This window comes from Anas acuta, chromosome 1, assembly GCF_963932015.1.
Source record: "Anas acuta chromosome 1, bAnaAcu1.1, whole genome shotgun sequence".
Classification (NCBI taxonomy): domain Eukaryota; kingdom Metazoa; phylum Chordata; class Aves; order Anseriformes; family Anatidae; genus Anas; species Anas acuta.
Genome location: NC_088979.1, coordinates 133,230,345 through 133,253,103, shown reverse-complemented (window position 1 = coordinate 133,253,103; position 22,759 = coordinate 133,230,345). Strand labels below are relative to the sequence as shown.

The 22,759-nt window shown below is 41.2% G+C and overlaps 1 long non-coding RNA gene across 1 annotated transcript in view; it reads left to right on the top strand.

Moving 5' to 3' along the window:
* Positions 1 to 4,049, top strand: part of LOC137842996 (uncharacterized) — an 87,649-nt gene extending 83,600 nt beyond the window's left edge. The window contains exon 3 of the long non-coding RNA XR_011089313.1: positions 3,455 to 4,049. This is a non-coding gene — a long non-coding RNA (uncharacterized lncRNA). The remainder of the gene's footprint in view (positions 1 to 3,454) is intronic.
* Positions 4,050 to 22,759: the final 18,710 nt, after the last annotated feature.

Genomic DNA, 22,759 nt, shown 5'->3' with positions numbered 1-22,759 from the left:
AGAATGGCTCAGGTACCAGTAGGCCCACAGGCTATGTTAGTAGAGGCAGTAAAGCAATTAGGTGACAGCATGCGAGAACAGGCACAGGCTGTGAAAGAGCATGCTGAGTTTACACAGAGTCAGGTCCTTGCAGCTCTTGCTCCTTTGCAAACCGCCGGTGGTCAAGTACCACCCCCTAGTAACCAGTTACCACACCGCTGCCGATGTTATCGTTGTGGTGCTTTTGGACACGTGAGACGAAACTGCAGAGCTGGGGCAGTATGGTGCTCAAATTGTCAGTCGAACAATCACAAGGAAGCGGCATGTCGACGCAACATGCCGGGAAACGGCCGGAACAGCGGCAAGAGTCGCAAAAGCCGCTCCGCTCCCGGACCCGGCCCCGGCGCCGGCACCGGCCGGGGCAGCGCGGCCGCGGGCGGCCACCTCTCGGCTGGGGCCGGTCCCGGTCCCTGTGCCCGAAGTTTCCCAAGCCCGCCCCGCCGAGGCGGAGGATGCAGCAGGATGGCGCGGAGCAGGGCGGCTTCCCCTGGCCGGAGCCGCTGCCCGTGGCCGGCCCGGCGCTGCCGTTCCGCTGCCCGCGCTGCGGGGAGCGCGGTCGGTTCGGCCGCGGCGCGCATGTCAGGGCGAAGTTCAGCAGGATGGTGGAGGCCGTGGACAAGACGAAGGAGAAGCGGCTCGACAGGCTGACCGGGGAGCTGGCCCAGAAGACGGCGGAGCTGCTGGAGGTGCGGGAGGCCTTCGTGCAGCTCTCGCAGAAGCAGCAGGAGGTGCAGCGAAGGGAGCGGGTGCTCAGCAGGCAGGTGAACGTGGCGGTGGAGATGATCGCAGCCTTGAAGCAGCGCCTCAGCAAGTTCGAGGAGGAGGCAGAAAAAGAATTGCGGGGAAAAGCCAGGCTCCAGCACTTCATTGAAAACCTGCTGCAGCGCGTGGACCTGGCAGAGAGGCAGCTGGAGTATTACCAAAACCAGCAGGTCACCTGCAGCCGTATAGCAGATGTTACACGCTCTTTCCTAACTAGTAATCATGTGTCTCATCCATTTGTGGTGAATGGTCAGTGGCAAAAAGAAAAGGGGGAGAGTAAGGGGCGGCAAAGACAGAAACGGTACCAGGAGGATGCCACTGACACTGACGGCACGGGTAATAGCAGTAGTATAAGTGACACAGGTGCGGGGCGGCGGGCACCAGTGTCCTGGAAATGTGATGGTGATGAAGACTGCTCAGATGGCAGTGATGAGAGTGCTTGTGTGAAGAAGACATGTGCTGAATCTGACTTTGTGTGCAACAGTGGTCAGTGTGTGCCAAACAGATGGCAGTGTGATGGGGATCCGGACTGTGAAGATGGGTCTGATGAGAGTGCTGAGCTGTGTCATATGAGAACATGCCGGGTAAATGAAATCAGCTGTGGTCCTCAGTCGACCCAGTGTATCCCAGTGTCGTGGAAATGTGATGGTGAAAGAGACTGTGACAGTGGAGAAGATGAAGAGAATTGTGGCAATGTGACTTGTAGTGCAGCAGAGTTCACATGCAGTAGTGGGCAATGTATTTCCAAAAGCTTTATCTGCAATGGTCAAGATAACTGCTCCGACCACTCGAATGAATCTTTGGAGCAGTGTGGCCGCCAGCCTGCACCTCTGGTGAAGTGTTATGTGAGTGAGGTGCAGTGCGGCTCAGGTGAAAAAGACTGTGACAGAGATCCTGATTGCAAGGATGGAAGTGATGAAATTAACTGCCCTTCTCAGACTTGCAGGCCAGACCAGTTCAGATGTGAAGATGGGAACTGTGTCCATGTGAGTAGGCAGTGCAGTGGTGTGAGAGACTGTCTGGAGGGCACTGATGAAGCAAACTGTAACAACGTTATTCAGTGCTCTGGACCTGGCAAATTCAAGAGCAAAAGTGGAGAATGCACAGGTATCAATGAAGTGTGTAACCAGCAGAGAGACTGCAAGGACTGGGGTGATGAGCCCCTGAAGGAATGCAACATAAATGAATGTGACTGTCCATCTGGGTTTGAGTTTGTAGACAAGAGAAACTGTGGAGATTTTGATGAATGTCAAAACCCTGGTATCTGTAGTCAAATATGTATCAACCTGAAAGGTGGCTACAAATGTGAATGTAGCCGTGGATATCAGATGATTCCTGCTACAGGAACCTGGAAAAGGCCATACCGGTACAAAAATACAAATAACACCTGTGATTACAATGACGCTGCTAAGCAGGGTTTAGGGGTTCATAGCATGGAGACAAGGGGTAATAACTACAGTGTTTGGAACAATTGTACAGCTTTGGCCTTACCTCCTGATGTTTTTCTGATTTGTGGGGTTAGGGCCTGGCAAGGTATCACTGCAAATGCTATCAGAAGTCCATGTTACTTAGATAAACTCATTGTATTTGCTTCTAGCTTGTTGCAGTTGCATGAAATCACCAGATATAAATGGGCATTGCTTGCACCGGATAGCAATGATAATGTTGAATTGTGTGGGGTTGCAGCTAGAGTGGCATTGGCAATTTTAGTGCTTGGAGTGGCATCTGTGGCCGCACGTAACAACTGCTCGGCTGCGGGGATCAGCTGCGGTGTGGACGCCCCTAGGTGCACCCTGAGCGTTTTGTTCGGAGGGGACTCCACTCTCAGCTGCTCACCGCAGGAGCAGACAAAGATCTCCTGTAGCTGCAGACAAACAGTAGGTTTTCAGCTGCTGGAGGGATACTAACTGGAGTATTAATAATTGTATGTGTTATTCTTAAATGTCCAGGTATTTTGTGTTGAAAGTATTTGTGTAATGGTAAGGTTTTAAAACAAAGTGTTGCAAGTCACTTCATGAGGGACACAATGAGAGACAATACTTGTTTGTTTGCTTATCATTCTAAATTATATTCTTGTGGTATGATTGAGGTTGTGGTATGATTGAGAGTGAGATGCGCCAGAGGCCTCTGGGTGTACGATTGTGCTCTGTATGTGTGATTGTACTGTGTACTGTGTGAGTGAGAGCGCATATAGCCACAGTACAGGTTATTGTTGCCATAGTGTAGGATCCCGGATGTAACCACAGTGCAGGCTAAAAGCATAGGTAATTGGTGCCGGCAAAAAATCATAGAAAAATGGATTTATTAGAAAGATTCAATATGATATCAATCCTTTCAATCAATGGTTCACTGATTTGTTTGAAACAATGCATAGATGGTTACTGGGATTAGTCAAAGGGGCATTAAGGATTCTGTTCATTGTGGTGTCAATCATCATTACACGTAGTATTGTGATAAATGTGGTTAAAGGGTTACTTGCAAAATGTTATAGGGATTTTGAAGTGGTGCTGGGAACAGGTATCCAGTGGATCACTGTAAAGTGGACTGAAGCAGTTTTAGAATCTGCACACGCTGAAGACGACCATGAAGAGGTTCCTGATAATCATTCTGATGATGGCGTGGGCTGTCACACCTCAAGGACTGTCAAGAACAGCCTTCGATCACCATCAAGTGATTAGGTTTAGGTATGTTACTATTAAGTTGTGTTACTTACTATTAAATTGTGTTACCATTAAGTGCTTACAGTAATTGTAGTGTTATTAGGGTTAAGTTGTATAGTTGTGTTATGTTATGTATTTGACATCTGACGTAAAACCAAGTACTGCTTGTACTAAAAGAAAACGGGGGAATTGTTGGGAATTGGCATACAGGATGTGGACATAAGCAACCACGGGTAGGCCTTAGAAATCTCAGGGCCTGCTGTAGCTGAGCAAACCAAGCTGCCAGAGTAACTGTGAGAAGCTCCCACGGCAATGACTCCCACATCACCCAATTAAGGAACTCAGAAAATATTGTTATCAGCAGCTGGCCTCAAGGACTAGGCCTACGTGACCGTTAAGCACAAAGGGGGTTGTTTTCCTAACTTCTAATCAAAAGGGGGGGTTCTTTTCTTGCAGGTGGTGTTATTTTCTTAACGGTTTGTCTGGGTGCTTTTGACCAATAATCTTGTGTGAAACACTGTCCACCCCTGTAAAATTCACTATAAAAGTTGGGCTATTCGGGCAATAAAATGGTGAAGCATGATCTGACTCTGCTGGTGTCTGTTGTGCTTTCGTCCATGCTTCGCAACAGCAAGACAAGTTGTTCTCTGGGTACTCAGTCCCCTGAGCTAGTAGAAAGTGACAGGGAGAAGCATGAAGCCCTCATAAAAACATCAAATATCCGAGTTGGAAAGGACGCACAAGGGTAATGAAGTCCAACTCATGGGTCTCATAATTCACATGGAAATGTTTAACAAACTGCTAAACCACTTAGGTGTATGCAAGTCTATGGGACCAGACGGGATCCACCTGAGGGTACTGAGGGAGCTGGGTGAAGTGCCGACCAAGCCACTTTCCATCATCTTATCAGCAGTCCTGGCCATCACGCAAGGTCCCAGTCAACTGGCAGCTAGCAAATGTGACGCCCATCTACAAGAAGGGCTGGAATGAGGACCTGGGGAACTACAGGCCTGTCAGTCTGGCCTCAGTGTCAGAAAAGCTTATGGAGCAGATCATCCTGAGTACCATTACACAACATGTACAGGACAACCAGGTGATCAGGCCCAGTCAGCATGGGTTTATTTAAGGCAGGTCCTACCAGATGAATCTGATCTCCTACAACAAGGTGACTCACCCAGTGGATGAGGGAAAGGCTGTGGATGTGGTCTACCTAGACTTTAGTAAAGCTTTTGACACCATTTCCCACAGCATTCTCCTGAAGAAGCTGGCTGCTCAAGACTTGGACAGGTGTATGCTTTGTTGGGTTAAAAAACTGGCTGGGTGGCGAGGCTCAAAGAGCCGTGGTACATGGAGTTGAGGCCAGTCACTGGTGGTGTCCCCCAGGGCTCAGTACTGAGACCAGTTCTCTACAATATTTTTATTAATGAGCTGGATGAGGGGATTGAGTACACCCTCAGTAAGTTCACAGACAACACCAAGTTAGGCATGAGTGCTGATCTGCCAGATGGTAGGAAGGATCTGGATAGGCTGGATCAATGGCAAAGGCCAACTGTATGAGGTTCAACAAGGCTAAGTGCAGGGTCCTGCACTTGGGGCACAACAACCCCATGCTGTGCTGCAGGGGGAAGAGTGTCTGGAAAGTTGCCCAGAGGAACAGGACTCAGGGTATTGGTTGATAGCCAACTGAACATGGCCAGCAGGGTGTTCAGGTGGCCAAGAAGGCCTACAACATCCTGAATTGTATCAGAACTACAGCACTACTAGGGAAGTGATCATTCCCTGTACTCTGCTCTGGTGAGGCCGCACCTTGAGTACTGTGTCTCAAGTACTGTGTTCAGTTTTGGGCCCCTCAGCACAAAAAGGACATCAAGGTGCTGGAGTGTGTCCAGAGAAGGGCAACAAAGCTGGTGAAGGGTCTAGAAAACAAGTCTTATGAGGAGTGACTGACAGAGCTGGGGTTGTTTAGCTTTTAGACAAAGAGGCTCAGAGGAGATATCGTACTTTACAATTACATATTAGCAAGGTGTCTATCAGTCTCTTCTCCTAAGCACTAAGTGATAAGACAAAAGGAAATGGCCTCAAGCTGTGCCAGTGGAGATTTAGGTGGGATAATAGGAAAAATTTCTTCACTGGAAGGGTTTTGAAGCTTTGAAACAGGAAGTAATTGAGTCACCATCCCTGGCAGTCTCCAAAAAAACACACAGATGTCGTTCTTAATGACATGGTTTACATAGTGGACTTGGCAGTGCTAGGTTAAAGGTTGGACCAGATGATCTAGATATCTTCTCCAATGTAAATGCTTCTATGAATAAACAGCATTCTTACAGACATTCTTAAAGTTTTCATCATAACTGTATCTGATTATTTTAAAACCAGTGACTGCATTTTCATTCAATTTTCATGTGAGATGGTGATGAATATTCATCTTACCATTGGAAGGCTGAGTCACAGAAAGAATTGGTTAAAAACAATTACATTAATCTTGGGGAACCCAGTGTGAGAGATCAACAGCTATATATTTTTTTCACTGCTATTGCATTTTGTGACATTTCTTATGTTCCAGGCACAAACAGCATAGACTTACCTGAGTTTGTCTTCAGGATACCATGTAGCAGCTTCAACTGAGAGGTTTTCCTTCCTTGCACTGTAACTCCCCTGCTTCATTTACTACATGCATTACCAGTTTGTGCAACACATGAAGTACAGTGATTATAGACAAGCTAGTTCTCGACGCAATCCTAAACCAACTCAAGAGCAGGTCCATGTTGGGGTCAAGTATTAAAGATAGATGTTTAAACTGAAGAAGGCTGTTCTCAGGCTGTGCACATTAAGTGAAGGTTAGCATTGCAAAACTTCTGAGCAGTTGTGCTATTTTTTTCCATGCCTTTCTGCCATTCCCAACATTCTGCAAGTGTTGACCAAAATGATTTAAAATCATGACCAAGACCCAACAACATGACTACATAGTATTTGTAATCACAAGTCATTATCAAGTTTAGAACATCTCAATATCCAGCAGAGCACTCTGCCACTTCACCTGGAAGGATCACCACTGTAGTTGGTGGGCATCCCTCATACAGACCTTCTATTGACAGGATAACACTGATCTTTGACAGTAGGTTCAACAGCATTTGTGGGCAGACAGGAACAAAAGGGCTGACAGGAGTGGGACCCGTCTGGAGGGCAATATTCCACTGCAGTCACAGACAGCCCACCTGCTCTCATTCATTCAGCAATCCTGATACAGCTCATTTTGTTCATCTAGCCACCTGACACCAGCACCTTATAATTTGATATAACAGGCAAAGATAATGACAATCACTACATCTGTGATTTCTGTACCTTCCAGTCCAATATGGTGGTTAGATGGCTCCCTGGCCAGCCTAAGGTCTGGAGCTACTCAAACTGCAGCCCACTGTCCAAGGCTTAGAAAAAATAATGTAGCCTTTAAAAAAAAAAAAAGCATCATCTTACCTTTGCTATTATTACCCAAACTGAAAAGCTAAAATTTCAGAGTTATTTACCAGTAAAAAAACACATATATAAACAAGAAACCAGCAGAAGAAAGAAATCTTAAATTGAATAACACGAGAACAATGAACGAGGATGTATATATGCATGTACATGCACGAGTGTTTGACAAATATTTATCTTTTCATTGACTTTTCCTAGAATCACTCATTCTATAAATTACATTATAACTTTAAGCAACCATTTCAGAGACATTGTGGCACTGCATTAAATAATTGACCTTTATTTCTGCTGTCAAACTAAGATATTGACTGTTCTAAAATTAAAAACCAATATCAATAAAGATATGATACAGCAATGTATGTGGCATCTCACCACTGAACAATTTTAATTCTAAGATGAAAAGCTCTGGCTTTTTTTTTCTAAGGTTCATTCTGTTGCAAAGAAAAAAAAAACAACAACTAATTTTCTGCCTTAATCATAACAGGCTAGCTGACCTGCTTCAGAGCTATGTACTGTAATTCCTTTAAAGCCATGCCTAGAATGCAGCATGGATGCTATTAGGCAATTATATACCGCTCTGGGCTGCTTATCATACCAGTGATATCAGAGCAGGAAGAGAGCACTTCCTGCACTGCCCACAGGTTAGGCTTACATTACAATATCCTGTTCAGATGCAAGAGAAGTGCTGAACCATCACTGGAAGGCAGCCATGGCTTGAATCTGGATACAGATGACAGGGGAGGAGTTCTCACTTCAACCTCAGCACCAGAAGAGCACATTAAATTTCAGTTTTCTTTGAAACAGTATGAAAAGATGGACATTATCCCTTTCAAATGTATTTATTTAGACAATACTCGGTCAAGACCTGATCTCACTTGTTGTTGATCTCATCACATTTCAAGTTGTAATTTTATAAGCAGCTAATAAGAGAAAACATGCAGAGCTATCATCCTCTTTAATAAACTAAATGCTGAGTCTGGACTGCTCTTCGTTGTATAGGTCTGGCTACGTTTTTCAGAGAAATGCGTGGCAGAGCAATTTCCAACCTAGCATAAAGTTTGGGTGAACTTGCTCAGGCAGAGTTTCCTGCCAATGCAGCAAAGTCTGGACTAGCTTATTTCAGGCTACTTGTGGTATATGTGCACCATTATACATTGAAGATAAATCATAAAAATCTTGGAGCTAAGCCAGATTCAGCACTGCTTTCATACATTTATTCTACATTGGTTAAATAACAGACATTTTGATTTGTTGCTATTTGTCAAACTTTCATAATGAAAAATTGTGCACAGAGCTGATAAATCCTTTTTTTTTTTTTTTTTTTTTTTCAGCTGTATGTGAACCAGAAACCATCATGCATTTCTTTCTCAGCATATAGAAAATTAATGTTTCACAAAGAGACAAAATTCAGAGTTCCAGGTTTATTTCTATGTGAATCAAGTATTGATGTCATAAGGAATGTATATTTGAGGAATCTTGTTTATGCACAATCTCAAAGTCTGTAAAGGGATATTAGACTTAACGATTTCTTTGAGCAGGAAGAACAAAGGTGTTTCTCCATGTTTCACGCAGCTTTCTTTTGATTTTCATAGCATCTTTCACATACACTGTGCTATAAAATATGTTAACTTTAACTACAATCCACAAAACACAGAACTATCTTCAGCAGACATTTCAGGGTTTGCAATTCTCTACCATGGGGAGGGAAATTTTTCTTCTGTCTCAGTGTATCCATTTATTTTGATCAGGTTTGCTATAACATTTGCCTCAGATTTATCTGACAGCAGCTATCAGCATCTAATTTATTATATGATTTATTTCATTACAGTAAAGAAATACATGAATGTATTACATCAGATTAAAGAAATGCATATATCTACTGTAACATTTAAGAACCAAAAATGCATTATTCCATATTTTTGCACACAGGATATTTACTTCTGTGGAAAGTTTCTTGTTATGTCTACAAACCAATAAAAGCATAAGAGCACATAAGCCCTTCAAAATTCAACTAGATTTTTAAAAAGGCTGAGAATCAGAGCTTTAGCTGACCAACACCAGCAACTTCTTAAGCTTTTCAGAGTTCAGTGACAAGTAACATGCTTGCCACTGCTTTTTCCAGATGAAATTAGTGTATATATATTCCATATATATATATATATATATATATATATATAAAAACTCAGCTTAGCTGTGGGCAGTTACTTTGAATGTCCTAGCCAAACAATGGTTTAAGCAGTGTGCTGGGTCTCTGTACTGATGTTAACTTAGCGCACTAGTCACAGCAAGTCAAATTTGATTTCTTTCCGGGTTTAGGATGTTGTTTGTCTTTCTTACTTGATTTTTCCTTCTTCCATGCCTTATATTTCTACTGAAATATACTGGACAGGCACAGAAATCCATAACCCAGACTAACTGGAACAAAAATAGTGTTTGTAGGTACAATGAGAATACATGGTGAGGACATAGCCCTGAGTACTGGCACACAATTGTCCCTAAATTAAACTGTTAGTGCAGTCAAATACACACTTCCAGTGCAAGGCAGCAGCATTCTCTCAGACATCACAAGCAAGTCAACACAGCTCAGACCATTACTAGTAAGGGAATTTAGAAGTGTCCATATTTGAAAGACAATTGTTTAGCTTTATTAGTGCAGGCCATGACATAATGACCCTCTAATCCAAAAAGTAGTCCCTGGCCCATATTCTTTGCCAGTACGGATGTAACCAGTAAGCCCTTCAAATCCATAGAACTTGGCTTATGAAAAAAACTCAAAATTGTCAGAGCCTAGGTTCTAAATCTGGGGTGTCTCAGCTGTTAAACCATCTTGACCCATCACATTTGTTTTTTTCCCCATACCTAAGTAGCTTCAGGCAATCTTTTTTGATACTACATAGATCAAATAACTTTAGGAAGGAAATACAGACAAATTCAGAACTTCACAAAATACTCTTGAACATAGACAAGTATTACATGTATGTCTGTTTTTCCTGATACAACACAAGTATTAGACATCGGAACCACCTGGGATTTTTGCTAATTTTCAACTGTTATATTATGGCATTGCATATATTCTGTCCATTTTCACAAGAAAGCCACGTGTATGAATATGGATAAATTCACAGGTGTCTTAATGGTAATTGTGCATTTGCTCATTAGTGGCTTTATTCAGATTCTGTCACTTACTGCAGGTTGGATCTACAGAAGATGAAAGCTCTGCTTTGCTTTTCTTTGGTTATGGCAAGGTGAGATCTAGCCTTTGCTGTTCACTAAAAAATGGTTTAGTTATATGATGGTGTGTGGAGTTGGTGTTGTAGATAGCCCGCTACATGCACCCTGGTAATAAAGTATATAACAATATTAAATATCGAATGATGATTTGCTTAAAAAGGTATCATATGCCTGTTCCCGTAGGGGAGGAAGTAAGTGGCTGCTCAGCATTGAGTTTGTCATTTTCTCCAAACAATTCCTGTCTTCCTAGTCATGTATTCAAGCCACTCAGTTTTTGTTTTCATATTCATAGAGCCAGTGAGCTCTCCTGCTCTTAGCCTGACCCTGTCCATTGAACATGTCATGGAAAACACTACAGTGTCACCATCAAAAGGTCTTATCTAGCACCATTCCACCAAAGCTAATCAATAAGAGCAAGGTAACGTCTGGGGACCAGTTCTATCTACAGAACTTCATAAAGGGAAAACCTACTCAAGATCCATATGAAGTTCTCAGTTGTTTAATCTCACCTTTAAAGAAATCCTATAACTGACTGACTTCCTTAAATACAGTAAATACTGTGGGATAAAGATGCAGCATCTTCATAAGCCTGCTAGGACAAATTAATTTCATTATTGCTATGATTTCTGAATTTTACCATGCCAGAATTTCCAATACTTTCTCTGCTCTAAAATTAGTTGTATTAGGTAGCAGGCCAACATGGGAAAACTGAATAGTCAAGCACAATGGATTGCCCTTGCATACCTGTCCCTATCATTCAGTAGCTATCACCAGAAATGCTGTGCTCATTTCTTCTGTTTCTAAAGTTTCTTTTCTAAACTCTAAGGTCTTCAAGCTCAGAATGGCACTTCCTGTCAACTGTTTGGGTGTTTCAAAACCAAGCAGAAAACATCATTATGATGTGAGGCATTCTTGACTCCAAACACACAAGACATATGGATGAAGTTGCTTCACTAATATCAAATGTCATTTTGATCACTTCATAAAGGCCAAATATAAGGCAGGACTACTTTCTATATGGTTTAGATGGTACAGTTTCAGATCATGCTCTTTCCGGCAGTGGAAGGAGCTGAAAGCAGAGGCACATGGGTGTGAACTGACTCATGTAAGATTGCCCAACAGGTCAGCTGCACAGCCAGTAGTGGAGTCTAGAATTTCTGCATTCCTAGCTTGAGACGGTATCTTCTGATCTTTGCCACATACAGAGTGTTGAGCCTCATTAGTTGCTATAACGCAAAAATCATTACATGCCCAGCAGAACAGCAAATGCTGCTAGGTAGCCAGTAATACCTCGTGAAGACTAGAAAGTTCTCTATTGCTGCAACAAGCACCAACACCAGGTACATTTGCATAGAAGGTGAAATTTCTGTTCGTCATTAGATCTGTGAATGGATCTGCCCTGAATGTTTGTTCAGCCTATGCTAATAACCAGGATATTAGGTTACCTAATAGCAACTTCAAGTTCTTGTGTAGACACTTGTGGATGGATTGCAAGTGTTTTGGAATGGCCACGCAATTGTTTTGCGCGTGTTCATTTTTTCATGTTATGACTAGATTGCACATTCAGTGTGCTTAGGTGGCCAAGAAGGCCAACAGCGTCCTGGCTTATGTAAGAAGCAGTGTGGCCAGCAGGACTAGGGAAGTGATTGTCACCCTGTACTCAGCTCTGGTGAGGCTGCACCTTGAGTATTGTGCTCAGTTTTGGGCCCCTCACTACAAGAAGGACATGGAGGTGCTTGAGCGAGTCCAGAGAAGGGCAACGAAGCTGGTGAGGGGTCTGGAGAACAAGTTTTATGAGCAGCGGCTGAGGAAGCTGGGATTGTTCAGCCTGGAGAAGAGGAGGCTCAGGGGTGACCTTATCGCTCTCTACAGTTACCTTAAAGGAGGCTGTAGTGAGGTGGGGGTTGGTCTATTCTCCCATGTGCCTGGTGACAGGATGAGGGGGAACAGGCTAAAGTTGTGCCAGGGGAGGTTTCGGTTGGATGTTAGGAAGAACTTCTTTACTGATAGGGTTGTTAGGCATTGGAATGGGCTGCCCAGAGAAGTGGTTGAGTCACCATCCCTGGAGGTCTTTAAAAGACATTGAGATTTAGAGCTTAGCGATATGGTTTAGTGGAGGACGTGTTAGTGTTAGGTCAGAGGTAGGACTAGATGATCTTGGAGGTCTCTTCCAACCTAGATGATTCTGTGATTCTTTGAGGAAGACATTGCATTGCTGTTCTATTTGTACAATACCTGGCAAAGAACATTTCTGTGAATAATCACCATTAATGGTAACAATCCCCCCCTCCCCCTCCATTACAGCCAGGGAATTACCTGGTATCTCTCAAAACCATCTTTTTGTTCTTTTTCCATTTCTTCACCATGTCATTTTCATTACATATGCACCATCTTTAGTTGCTTATAAAAGACCTTAGGCACTCTCATCCAATTATTTCAAGAAGTATCTCAATCTGTGAGATGACAGCACATTTTCAGAGCACTCCTTAACCCCTGGACACTTTCAGGGTGTATCAAATACCATGTTATGAAGCCACCACCATGGCAGAAAGTGTTGAATGGTTCCGTGACAAAGTTGATTCTCATTATGAAGAGTGGAGAGTGATAAGGGATTTTCTGTGAAAGTGTCAGCTGTCCAGAATAGTCCACTGCAGCCATATTTAAAATCAACATCTCTTGGTAACTAAAAAGAAATATATTAATTTCAAACCAAAACTTTCTGATGAATTAGTAACAAATATTTCAAGTAGGCCACATAGTCACAGCACTGTCTCAGTGCTGGACCATTTGAGAATCAGACTCCTACACCTCTATACCACACTGTTAGTTCCAAACTAAAGTATGACACTTTTAGGCTGATGTATTTTAGTGTTAGAAAAAAAACATTTACTGTGCAACCCCGTGTCATTATCCATCCGGCAGTATTAGACTGTTACATATAACCACCACTTGCAATAATAGCTCTTATGATGCAAGATCATGACATGTTGCAATGACATCAGGCCTGTGTGCTCCTTAGGGCTCTAAGGGGACACTCCAGCATTGCATCAGAAATTTACATTGGCTGGTGTTCTTCATGACTGAAAACATCTCCAGGGCCACATGCTATTGAAAGACTCCCACAAGTAGCTCCTGTGGGTGGGTGCAAGAGGAGAGCCATGAGCCATGGGGAAACTCCATGGGGCTGTCAAGGCTGGGTCCTCACCAGCCAGAGCCTGTCCCACCAACCCCAAACAGTGAGCAGAACACGTCGGGGGGCGCCCTGGGCCAACACCAACACAGGGTTTCGAGTAGATTTGTGGTGACAGGCTAGGAAGTCAAGACTGCATGCCTGGGCCCTGATCAGTAGGGTATGTGGTCAAGCACAGCTGCCACAGGGTTGCAACAGAGCACAGACTACTAACTGCAACAGTCTCAGCTTAAAAGAAGCTCACACCAAAAAAACAAGGGACAGCCCTTGCTAAGGCTACTTAGAGGAGATGTTCAGAGGAGCATCTCCTGAGGCTGCTTCCATCCTTTTCTTTCAAGACTACCACCTACATTAGCTTTAAGCTCAGGCACCAAAAACTCCTAGGTCCCAAGAGCTCTGTTGAAGCTTTTCAATACTTCTATGCCATGTCAGCTCTCTGACAAGAGATACTTTGGTCCCTTGTGGTCTTATGTCTGTTTACATTTTTGATTTTTTACTGTTTGCTGTGATACACAGTGCTTGAATCCAACTTCAGCGAGTTCCCCAGTCTATAAGTGATTCCATGATATTTTCTTGATTAAATTTCAGTGTTCTCCTGTCACTGGTTCTGTTGGTAGACATATTCAGTAAGTCTTACTGCTCACAACTTCGAACTTCCCCCATTGAACTATTTACCCCAAATTCTTTCCAAACTCTCTGCAGCTTCAGACATGCTAATGTATCAAACAGGACAGACATCCTGCTGTCCTCAATACAAACTGGCAGAGCTGACATCCAGGCAGCTAAACTCCTTTATCCTCTATGACAAATCACCAGCCCATGCAATTACCTGGACCACAGCTGGGAATTATTTCCCTGGAGTAAAGCACCACCAGCACAGAAGAGTTGTGGGCCACATTTCAGGACCAACCTTGTGTTTGGTTTGTTTGCTGGTACAGAGGTAATGAAACATCCCAAAAGTGATTAGACAGAGCCATAAAGGGGTTTCTTCTCTCCTGGGCTGCAGGATTCAGCTAGGTTTGAGAAACAAGTTGGAGAATGGACAAAAAGGCAAAAATAAAATGGAAATGAGGCCTGTAGCCAGCTGTAGGGAAGGCAGACTTTGGTGGATGAAATGTCAGGTCACATCCAAGTTACAGCAGAGCATCCCAAAGACACTTTCATTATAACAATATCTTTCTGATTTCTGTCAAGCCTAGTCTTTGAAAACCTTCAAAAGACATCTGACATCTATTTCCAAAGCTTTATGCATAAGATATTACTGTTTAATCTCCCCAGGACAGGAACTCTTGTGTATGCATAATAAATAGACCCCAGCATCATTTAGAGACTGCAGGTATTGCATGCAAGACTGAAACATTCAAAGCTATATACATGGTGTTTTTCCTTTAGTTTAATTTGGAGAAAAAAAAAAGTACTTTTTCCATAGAGCCTAACAAAAGAATATGGTCTTCCAGAGTGAAATAGCCTCTTCACCTATTGCAAACTTCTACAGATGCACTTACATTTCTGAACATATCAGCCATACAGTGGAAGTCTTTACCTGAGCTTGTCTACAAAGGTGCAGGCAAGCTACCAATACAGCAACTGACATCAGACCACATCATCAAGAGAAACTCTGGCAGTTATCAATTACTGCTGAATGAAAACATTTATCTAAACTAATATATAAGCAGGCATCCATGAACAGACAATGAAGCATGAGCTAATTGCCTACCAAGTCTTTCCATCTACTTGATTGAGTTTGGCAAGTAGATTCAGCATGCAAAGTCACCATTCTGCAGGGACTTAACGCTTGCATTTAGAGACATTAGCTCTTCCTGATGGGAAATTACTTTTCTCTCAATGTTTCCACAAAGAGTTAGGAAGATGCAGGAAATACTTCTGCACGTTTGGTATCTGATGTTCACAAAACTTCAGTCGCTATAAGTAGCTAGGAGTCTATGTAAGAATGGGCAATGCACAGCAAAATCTTCCACTCAGCAGCCATAGCAGCACCCCTTGGCATTCCTGACCTGTAGCACTGATTAGATCAAGGATTTCCCAGGAGATAAGTTGATAACTACAGTATTTGTTGGATGGATTGGAAAGACATCCATAACACACTTCCTTTTGGCTTTAAGAGACAAATTTACTTTTCAAGAGCAAAAAGCTTCTGCCTAACTTCATGACTTCAAGTAATCACTCCACGTTCTATGAATAATTAGGACTGTGAAATGCATTTTTTTTTTCTTCAGCTTGTGTTGGTGCTATGAAAAGCATTATTTCCTCCAGTGTAGAAAGGCATCTCACTTCCTGTTTTTTCTGTTACAGTGCATCAGGAAAAAGAAATCCCATAGCCTTCTGTCCAAGATAAGCACATAAGCTCCCTAAACCTAACAGATGTCACTGCATTTAAACTGATTCAAAGAGCACTTTTGTCTAAAACATTTGGCTAAGGAAGAACAATACTGTATGGAGTTCTTTGCTTGGGGGAAGCCCCAGAAACTATGCCTTAGACTCTAAGCCATCTCTTCCCCTTCTGACTCCTTCAGCCTTACATCAGCCTCACTCCTCAGTACCCACAGTAGGCAGAGATGGGCAAGTAGTCACAGCTGTGACAAAGCAGGTTACCTCAACTCAGTTATTTAACCTGTACTTATTTTGCTTTTACTATTAATCCTGGCAAGAAAAACCTTAACATGCAATTCACAGGCTAGGATAACTCATCCAAGCTCAGCATTCCCTGGTGTGTGGGAGGGCGTGCAACTGGATGGAAAACAACCTGCTGATGTGACCCAGTTTCCTTACAGAGGGAAATCTTGTCTATGTAAAAGAAAAGCTTATTTCCCTAGAATAGCCTTTGGAAAAGAAGCTACAAGCCCAGTTAAGATTAACGTGTTATTTAATTTTACCAGGAGACTGTCTAAACAACAAGACAAACCATATACACCCTTCAGAAATGAAGTCACAGTGTTCAACCACATAAAGATCTACTGTATTTCAAGTAATTTGGAGTTATTTGAAACTGCATGAAGTGTAATGGCTCAAAATATATAGACAATTAAACATGAATTATTGGCCTGTTTTCTCCTAAACTTCTATATATCATTAAACCTGTGACTACAGAACAGCAAGGTGAACAAATAAAAGAGCAAACTGCTTGATCAGCAGATGCCAGTTGTATATATTTCTAGTGTTAGCCTTTATCCTTCAAAGAATCCTTATCGTAAACATGTTCAATGAAATGAGCATGTCGATGTTCATCCTAAGTAGATGAAATAAGCTGATACAAAAGATTGGTCCACTTAAACCTGGTCACTGTTTAATATTTGGTGATTAAAGTTGAACACCTGGGCAAGTGTATGCAGAACATGGGTCTAGGGCAAAATGACTCAAGACAATCAAGTCCAGGAAGGGGGAGTGAGAAAAGAACAGTGACTTGGAAAGCAACAATTCCTTGCTAGAGGACGTGGGTTTTCAGGAGTTGGAAGCAACTGTCATTCAAAAGAGGGAGCCGTATGGACATAAAGAGTAAAAGTGACAGGGCAAAAGGGGTAAAATGTTGATCAGAAGATTGTTTCAAAGAGGGCTTGAGAAGCATAGGAAGTGAGAGGAAGAAATTAAACCAAATATATTATTTTAATATTTAAAAGTACTCTCCTATAGGTTCCCCAAGAAACATCAGTAGACAGGTGGCAAGACAAAGCAGCCATTAATTTGATTACTTGTTTGCACAATTTACAGTAACAATTAAGAAGTCTTAATGTAGATATTTACTGAATGAAAATGTTGAAAAGCAGGTTTTGTAATAAGACTAGTTCCACTTTCTCCAGCTTTCCCAAGAAGTGCAGCATACACTAAACTGGTCCAGAAAAAATAAATAAATAAATAAATAAATCAGATATTATCATCCCCAACTGAAATACAAGGCCGACAGGAAACACTAAGAACTTAGCTTAGCTCTGTTCATATCAATAGGCTGGGTAAAGGGAAAAGTTACAGGTGAGAACAGGTCATGAAAATCTAGTTCAGTTCATATTGACTGTGCTTCTGGGAAATACAGAAACATTTTTTAAAAGTGTTTGAAATGTTTCCTTCCTCAATAGCCTGCTTCTGCTGAGAATTTGAAAATATCAGCAACCAGTAATGAAGTACTTGATTAGTAATGATACCACATACTTTTACATGGATAAGGAACCCAGAGCTCCCCAAAAGGCAGGCAGCACCAAATACCCTTGTTATTATGATTTATAAAGACATAGTCTATCAGTGTCAAAATGTAGAAGAGTTTATGCTTTGTTTGCCCACCAGTTCTGTTTTCTAGCTCTCTAAAAACACGTCCTTTGCTGTCACAGATTACAGATGTGTAATTCCAGATTCCTTTCATTGTATGCAGATGGTCTTAATGAAGGCTACCGACTTTATTCTATTTTTTTATAGTCATTACTAGAACTTCAGATTATTTTATTCCAGCAAAATAAGTGATATGTGTCACAGCAAGCTAAACTGATAGGCATTTTGTGCCATTGATACCATGCTTTGTGCCATTGATACAATGCTTCTTGCATATCCACCTGAAGGATTTGGTGCCAACCACTGAAGTAAAATATTGGTCTAAAGCAATCCAGATTAAAGAGTGCAAGTGACGTTTCAATGCCTGTGTCCTTGTTAAAAAAAAAAAAAAAAAAGGAATTACACCAGCTAGAGACTTGTCCAGGTAAGAATTTAAGAACTAGGGCATGATATTAGTACATCTGACAAAGGTACTTGTCTCGGAAGCGAGGTCCTAGCCTGGCAGAGATTTCTTGGTTCTTGACTTTTCCCTACCTCAAGGTCACTGTCCTTCCCTTTGCCTCATTAAGGATTGCATAGCAAGGACTAATTTTTTGCTGGTGAGTCCTCTGCTTGAGCAAATAAGGTCCCAGGCTTCTTGAATCATCCAGCTGTTACATTTTTCATCCAGCTTATATTTCACTTACCGGGGATGAAATTACTTTATTTTATAGATGTTCATTTTCATGGAGATAAAATTTAAATAAACATTTTCCAGTCACTGATGGCTGCACATAAAATATTATGCTTCTTTTGTATTATGCAGTAAAACTGCCATAAAATATTGTCTGAAGCTTATGGAGCAATTGTTCATAAACAAACTGGTTGAACAAAAGTTGTTTTGAAATTATCATACATTGTTACTGAGCTCACTAGAAGAATCCCAGTTAGGAAATTATACCTGTATTTCTGAAGTGGCAAGTTTCTCCAAGAATAGCTAATTCCATGTCTTATAAAAACTTATTAAAAAGAGTACTGCTAAGAGCTCTCAGAAGTCACTTGGCACTACACACTGAACAAGCCACTGAATAACAATTGATGTCATTTTTACAGCTTATATCTATAGCTACATTAGCTAATCACATCTTCAGTTTACTGCTGGTATCAACAAAGTCTCATGTAGCCAACTGTGTGGGCCTTATACCTTAACATCTAAGCTTTAAGTGTAGACAAAATGCATACCATCATGAATACAATGCTCAAAAGCATCAACCCAGCATAACAGTTGATGCCCTGTCTTCATAAAGTTCCTAATGTTTAATAGGTTTCTTTCCCTCCCTCACCCTCTTGACCAAAAGAGATTGTTGCCTTTCCTCTCAAATATTTCAAATGCTTTCCTCTAAGCATGTTTATGCTCAACTAAAGTGAGCCTCCAGTTTGTTTTGCTTTAATAGAAATAGAAAATTAGATTAAGCTCTTCATATATAAGTGACTTCATCTTCATAAAAGACATTAATTTCTCTATGACTCTGCAGAACTTTGATAGTAAAGTACTGAATAATTTTCAGTATCATGAGATTAAGTCCTGACCTCACTGGCACCTTTCTGCTACGAACTTGAGTCAGTAAGGCCAAGTTTCACCCAAGATCACCTAGTCACATACAGTCTCCTGACTTTGAAGTTCTCTTCTAAGGAGAGAATTCCTCTAAACTTGAAGCATGATTGCCATTATCCATGAAGTATATAAATTTTAGATTATACATATTTGTCTGAGTACCGGCATATTTCACAAACGTGAAGAAATATCCTGATTAGATGTCATTGAAAGAGAATCTGAGCAGAGTTCAGCCATGCAATCTAGGGAAAACTTTTGCCCTAGAGGTAAAAATTAGAGAAAATTAACTGAATTTTCTTGAATGTAGTTGAATTAATCTGAATGGTTACTTAAATATGAATCCAAAGGAAACTCACTGTAATGAGTTCTTTATCTACAGATGCCATTTATGCCGTTTGTTAGAGCAGTCCAGCCTATAAAAGTCTTTTGCAGATTATATTTTGCTCTCCACTCACACATTTTACCTATTTTAAATATTAACTAATGTTATTAAATACTGAAATACTAATATAACTACACAATATAGCATATTTAATATAACTCATTGTAATAAAAATAAAAAGACGTTACAAAAGAGTTTTGCTTAAGATATCCTGCAATGGAATTTTAAAAATAAAATTAAGTATTTAACCATTACTAGATGTATTCATACAATTATTATCCATTTTGCTCCTACATTTCTAGAAGTCTTGAATATCTGTGTGTATACTTCAAAACCACATTTCCAAATTCCTATATATTTTGGAATTTACTGCTGAAATACTGCTGAAAGCTCAGTTTAGAAGCTTATTGCAACATTTCCCAAGAGAACTTAACCATTATATCCTTTATAAACTGTCCATGATTTGTAAGTAAGTAATTTCTTTTACACCCTCTATTACTGTCTGCTAGGATTTAGCTTTCTTCTTAAAGCAGGCTGAAACTTGTTCGGTTGTTATGAACAGATTTCACAGGTCTTAAACATCATTAAATGCCAACAGCAAGCACAAGATCCCAGTAGCAGTAACCGGATAGGTGCAGTCCAGTGTTACACATGGGGTCAGTTCACAGCTCTGACTTATCTTCTCAAACTACTACAGACTTACCATCCAGTTCTGTCTAACCAGACTTGTCATCACACAGGACATAAGCAATACAATTCAGAAATCCAGCACCACTGTATTATCTCTACAAGCTGGACAATTCCTTATCTATTGCTGACCTTGTGATCAGAGTCTACAATATAGTAATATAGGCTAAAAGAACACAGATTCATTGAAACAAGACAGACAATTTAAACACTTCAAGGAGCTTGACAGTACATTAACATCAATTAACACTTCAGTGCTAAGCAATGCTAAGTTTATCACTGCTTTGGACAGACTTCTAAGCAGATAACATGGAGCTTGCACAGGTCAGGTATCTCTGCTGTCTAAAGCAACTTCCCAGCTAGTTCAACTCTTTCAGCAAAGCCCTGTAGTCTGACCACAAAGCCATATTCAGACTGGCAGGAATTACCTTCACTAAGGGACTGCCCATTTCCTCCCAGGAGATAGGAAGCTATGTAACCCCAGAAATTACTATATAACCACAAAATTTAATCATTTCCTACTGGGACTTCAAATTTTCTGAACCAAGGGAAGGTTAGAGAGGGTTTGTAAGTAGTGAGGTATTCCTAGATACAATGCAAATACAGGTCAGGGAGAACAATGAAACAGGGATACTGTGCAAGTGGCTTATAAAACCCAGAAACCTATTACCACAAAGTCTATGGTTCACACCTCAATCCAATTAAGATAATTGCACTCTCAGGAACAGCACAGGAGCTACCTAGGATAAAAGGCTCAGGCACAGAAGACTCGGTTTTGGATAAAGAATAGATGGTTCAAACTTGTTTGAAAATATTCATATGAGTTTAGAGAAGTTTCCACTCCTATACTGCAAGGCTGAACACCTCTGGCTTCTATTCAGCATATCCCAGGGCAGTTAACTAGTGAAAATAGAGACAGGTATGACAAGAATAGTACAAAGAGGACACAAAAGGTCACAAGAAAGCTGAACAGGTCGAACCCTTCTAACTTCAGAAATAAAATGGCCTTAATGCTCTGGTGTACATTCAGGGGACTATCTAGAGTATAATTTTAAGCTGGAAGTTTTGTAACATTCTATAGTGTTTTGTTTTGTGTTTTTTGTTTTTGTTTTTTCTCCCAGAAGCTTTAATTGTAGGCTTGATCTTGGGAACAGAATTAATCTTGCACTTAACATTGGAAAGTTCCAAAAGTAATTTTGAAGCATCTTGCAAGCCACCCAACTTAACACATTTCATTGTGCCAGTCCCCATACTGCTGTTTCCTGAGTGTATATGCCTTGATGCAGTTAGGGAGGCAAGTAAAAGCTGCAGAATTCATGCTTACATATAAACTCACCTAACGGCCCACTGAATCATGTGCATGCCTCCAGCAGAAGACAGCAAAATGTTAAGGATAAGGATATTGCTATATATGATTAAGATATCAGGATTTTCAAGCAAGTTATTTAATTTCTTCATAGTCTATTACCAATAATAACCAGTCCAGAAAGATAGTAAAATGAAGGCACTTTGCATGTTCATAACAGGTTAAGTAGTACTTTCAAAACTTCAGAGTTTCAAGGGAACATTATTTTCCTGCAAAAGTGCTTGCACATACTTAGCTTGAAGTACATGAGGAACTCAGATTTTTGACAGGCTGCAAGTAGGTACACAAGTCTTGATACAGTCAGCACTGCAAGGCATATATAGCATTGACTCACCCACTAGAAATACACGTACATCTAAGTGTTATTAGATAAGCCCATATCTACTAACTGCCAAGGCCATTTTAATTGTTTTTTGTTTGTTTGTTTGTTTTTTAAACTCACACACCTTGCAAGCTTATTAACATATAGCATAGACTATCACTATTAGCTGCTGACTATCACTATTAGTTGCTAGTAAAGTAAATGCAGTAAGAAAAGCATAGCTGTGCACAGAACTGGAACAAATTATTTATGAAAATGCAGCAAAGCTTGACTGTTGACTAATTCAAAAGACATAACTCACGTTAAAACAGCTGATTACTTACAGCAAACTTGCCTATTGTTTTATACTTCTACTGTGTAACACATATATCTTAAATCCAAGCCATGCATCCAGCCTACCCGTGTTGTTGAGCAGTACACAGTTTTTACATCAGGGCACAAAGTACATTACAACACCATTAACCACAAGAACCCATTATTGAGACATAGTGCAGGGAACACAGAAGGACAGAGTCCAGTTCATTAGGTACTTCCATAGTGATGGGGGAGGTCTACAGCTAAGCTGAGAAATCAGCCTAGACCAGCAGCAGCAGCCATAGCCCAAAACTCCTCGATTATAAGTCAGAGCCCCCGGCCCACGGGTGGAGGCTGCAGGTCAGTCTGGTCAGGGCCATCAAGGCCTGTTTATTAGTGCTCCTCGGGTCTTAGTATCCTGTTGTAGGATATACAACTTTTTGTTGTGTGTATAAGTGTTCTCAATGGGAGACTGTTTAAAAA